This window comes from Carassius gibelio, chromosome B19, assembly GCF_023724105.1.
Source record: "Carassius gibelio isolate Cgi1373 ecotype wild population from Czech Republic chromosome B19, carGib1.2-hapl.c, whole genome shotgun sequence".
Classification (NCBI taxonomy): domain Eukaryota; kingdom Metazoa; phylum Chordata; class Actinopteri; order Cypriniformes; family Cyprinidae; genus Carassius; species Carassius gibelio.
Genome location: NC_068414.1, coordinates 14,737,981 through 14,742,938, shown reverse-complemented (window position 1 = coordinate 14,742,938; position 4,958 = coordinate 14,737,981). Strand labels below are relative to the sequence as shown.

At 32.1% G+C, this 4,958-nt stretch overlaps 1 long non-coding RNA gene across 1 annotated transcript; it reads right to left on the bottom strand.

Moving 5' to 3' along the window:
• Nucleotides 1–1,405: 1,405 nt before the first annotated feature.
• Nucleotides 1,406–4,520, bottom strand: LOC127979656 (uncharacterized). Its single transcript, XR_008158831.1, has 2 exons — nucleotides 4,444–4,520; nucleotides 1,406–1,741 (listed from the first exon to the last, which is right to left on the bottom strand). It is a non-coding gene; the product is annotated as an uncharacterized LOC127979656 (long non-coding RNA).
• Nucleotides 4,521–4,958: the final 438 nt, after the last annotated feature.

The following is a 4,958-nucleotide window of genomic DNA, read 5'->3' as shown; positions in this document are numbered from 1 at the left end:
GTGTAATATACTTAATACATGACATAATAGTTTCAGTAGAAAGCATATTTTTAGTTTACTATAAATGCTAGTCAGTAGATTCAGCAGTGTGTCTTAATCATATTTTATATACTGTAGAAATAATTATGAAATGACATTAAAAGATGCACTTAAATCCTTCTCAAACTGACAAAAAGCACTCTAAAGTTTTCATTTATTTACAATTGCCATGCAATAAAGTGTTTGGAAATTTTAGCTTAAGTGCAATTACATGTGTTCTCTTAAAGTATATTGTATCCACAATTATAAAATGATAAGTCAAAAATATGCTTAACTGTAGGCCTTTTCCAGTCAAGGATATGCTAAAGTGTAGGCCTTTTCCAGGAGGTTAAAGTTAGGGATTTTAACAAACCCCTAATACCTAGTATTAAACTTTGTAGTGTAACTCATCCCATACTGTGAGCACATGAATTTTACATCACCTGAATACTTTTCAAAGTGATTAGACTGACCGTTTTTGCATTGTGGTCAATAAAACAGGGCCAAAGACTTGCACTGAAGGAGGAACAGAGGCCTATATCTAGAGTCCTTTATATCACAGAAAGTTAAATGTGGAGTCTTTTGACTTGGGCAGGTACAGTAGCAATCACCTAGCAACCAACAAATACACAATGGCAACCACTTAACCACAGCACAATAATGCTCTGGCAACACATTAGCATTGTAAAATTTTGCAAAGGCAAGAGTCACGTTTTTATTAAAACAATGTGTTATGTAAAAGACTACCACACATATGCAAATAATTTACTGTCACACGTGATTGAATACCTGAGTAAACCTGAAAATGGAAAAATGTGTCAAAGAGAAACAGACAGAAAACATGCTCGCCTTTAGTATATGCCTTGGGATTATGTCTAAATGCATGATGAAAGTGAAAAAGAAATGAGCATTTTAAGAGCAAAAGAGCTCTTGCATTTCTTTGACACACTTCTATGCTCTGATTGGCCTGTTTATTCTCTTTTCCATATTCTTGAAGTTGTCATGGAGATGCAACCTCTGCTAAACTAAAAGTGATCCCATGGAAGTCAGATCATTATCAGTGCAGACTTGGAAAATTACAACATGGCCTCTAAAAGGATTCATTTGTTATTCAAATTAAAAATGAGTTTGCACCAGGGTGCTTTGCATTAGCTGTGGCTAATGCTGTCAAATATATTCAATTTTGGTTTTGATTAGCAAGAGGAAAATGATTGTACCACTTGTAAGTGCTGTCGGTGGGCTTTGTGTGCTACATTTTTGTATTGAATGTAATATGACAAGACTTAAAATGTATAACTACCTGCTAAAACCAACCTTTTTTATTAGTGCTATATACACATATTTTCTGAAGAAAAAAATAAATAAATTAATGTTTTTTCTTTAAAAAAAACTGAAAATATGACAAATGTTAATGTAGCACTAAAGGTTGGTTTCAGCAAGTAGTTAAGCATTTTTGGTTGCCCTTAAATAGTATGTTTTTGTGTGCATCATTGAACAGTCAAAATTAAAATGTGTGAATTACTGTAATGTCAAACAGGACATGATGCATCATTCAAATTTGGATGACATTTTCTCTTTTTGTAGTCATGATGTTGGTGTTGCATCCATCTCATCCTCGCTGTCTCCATCACTCTTCGCCTGTCTCTATGCGTTCTCTTTCTCCCTTCTGTTAGTTCACAGCTGTCACTCTCTTTCTGTCTCACATCAAACAGTTTGTCACCACCTATAAAGGTGGAGAGAACAGAGAGAGGCGATATTCAGACAGGAGAGATACACGGTGGCATTCTGTATACGCATTTTTAAAATAATCTTTAGTTCTTGTGAGGTTAATTTTAATGTGGCAAAAACGTACGTGCTACCCACTGCAAATGATTCTAATGAGCTTTTTATGAACCAATTTTAAATCAAAATCAACAGTATTTTTTTTTTTTTTTTTGTGAAATTTTTTGTTCAATAGTTCACTCCAAAATGATTATTCACTGCACTAGGATGTCAATGATACCACAATGCCATTGTTTCTTCTGAGTCTTATGACTGATTGCAGTATGACAAGTCTATAGATGATATATGAATGAAAACTGAAATCAAAACTAGAAATGAAATGAAATATGAAATAAACTATATAATTCTATATAATATAGAATACATCTGAAACAATATATGCAGTAATCTATATTAAATGGGATAACATAAAAAAGAAATGTTTGTCAAGTAACTGAAACATAATACGTTTAAGTTAAAACACTAAAATTACATAAACTGATATTTAAAAAGTTCTAATGTCAGTACACTGGGGGAAAATGGTATAGAAAACGTTTTTACTCAGAAATTGATATTAAATTTCACAAACAACTACAAAACTGCAAGTAACCCACTGAACTGAATGACATTTTGAAGTAAAAAAACAAGCTGCAGCTTCACGACATTACAACAAAAACAAGACACAACACAACAGAAACAAGACACAACACCATTAGATTAGCACAACACAATGATAACAAGATACAACACAAATAAATTATTACAACACAATGAAAACAAGACGCAACATAATTAAAATAGCACAACAGAAACAAGAAACAACAACGGAAACAAGACACAAAATAACGGAAACAAGACACAATACCGTTAAATTAGCACAACACAATGGAAACAAGACACAACACAATTAAAATAGCACAACAGAAACAAGAAACAACAAAATTAAATTAGCACAAGACAACAGAAAAAAAACACAACACAATGAAAACAAGACACAATACAATTAGATTAATGCAACACAACAGAAACAAGACACAACACAATTAGATAAGCACAACACAACGAAAACGAGACACAATTAAATTAGCACAACACAACGGAAACAAGAAACAACAGTTAAATTAGCACAACACAACGGAAACAAGACACAACACAATTAAATTAGCGCAACACAACGGAAACAAGACACAACACAACGAAAAAAAGACACAACACAACGAAAAAAGACACAACACAATTAAATTAGCACAACACAATGAAAACAAGACACAACACAGTTAAATTAGCACAACACAACAGAAAAAAACACAACACAATGAAAACAAGACACAACACAATTAGATTAGCACAACACAACGGAAACAAGACACAACAGTTAAATTAGCATAACACAACAGAACCAGGCACAACACAACAAAAACAAGACACAACACAATTAAATTTGCCCAACACAACAGGAACAAGAAACAACACAACGAAAACAAGACACAACACAATTAAATTAGCACAACACAACGGAAACAAGACACAACACAATTAGATCAGCACAACACAACGGAAACAAGACACAACACAATTAGATCAGCACAAAACAACAGAAACAAGACACAACACAACGGAAACAAGACACAACAGTTAAATTAGCACAACACAACGGAAACAAGACACAACACAACGGAAACAAGACAACACAATTAAATTAGCCCAACACAACAGGAACAAGACACAACACAAATAAATTAGCACAACACAATGGAAACAAGACACAACACAATTAAATTAGCCCAACACAACAGGAACAAGACACAACACAAATAAATTAGCACAACACAATGGAAACAAGACACAACACAATTAAATTAACTAAATTAGTACTGTGTTACCTTGTGAAAAAGAAGTACACTTAAGTATACTTTTATAAAATGTTCTTAATGCGGAAATAATATACTTTAAAAGAACACACATAAATGCAAATTAAATATGTTATTTTCGCCGGTTAAGTACATTGTATTTGTAATTAATTTCAAATGTATCACATTTTAAAGTTATATTAAATGCAATAAGTTGATCTTTTGAGTGATTTTTTTAACAACTTAAGTGGGACTTAAGTGGCACTTTTTAGTACATCTTTATATGTACAATTATATGTTCCTAATTGCTTCTAGTGTCTTTAAAATATGCTTAAAGTGTACTATTAATGTATTGACATTCAGTTAATGTGAACAAAAATACACTTTAATGTCAGTTAACAATACACTTAAGTGTGAATTAAATGTAATGTTTTTGACCAAATAAATGCATATTATTTGTAATCAATTTCAAATATATTACAATTTAAAATTACATTAATTGCAATTAGTTTAACTTTTGAGTGATATTTTTGATCCACTTAAGTGGGATTTAGTATATTTTATATGTGATTTGAAATATGGTAAATATGTACTTCTGAATAAGCAATTAATGTGAACTAAAATATACTTCAGTGTCATATATCTCTGGCAATGAAGTTGAAATTTAGTATATTAAAATACTGTAAGCAGCTTCATGTGTATAAAGGTAGAAAAACAATTGCAATTACTGCCCTGATGAAGCAGTGTATTCACTAACATGTGTGAGTAAACTTTTGACCACATCTGCATTACCTAAGAGCTGAATTAACATTACCTCAATCATCAGGTCAACATGGTGATAAATGCTGGAAGAATTCCACTGACCACACCATCTTCACTGACACTGGGCTTTAAAAATAAATTACATTTTTACTAACATTCATTATTCCTACTTCACAGGGAATAAAACATAACTCTACCAATTATCTTAAATATTTAAATATCCTTTTTTTATTACATTAAACAAATAATTCCATCTTGCCTTGCAAGCTTCTCTCACACATCTACATGAAGGATGTCCCTGTACTGTATGTACCACGGCTGGCACAGAAAAGCTACTGTCCTCATCCTTTGGTTTGTTACCTGTAAAATATATTTTTATTAGAGGGGGTTCTGTAAATGCACAGAAGGGAATATATTACTTGCAAAAGGAAAAGAAAATATGATCATATTACCCCAATTTTACAGTCTCTGCACTGGCTACCTATTAAGTTCCGTATCAGTTACAAATTATCATTACTTACCTATAAGGCCCTAAATGGTTTAGCTCCAGCGTACCTAACTAGCCTT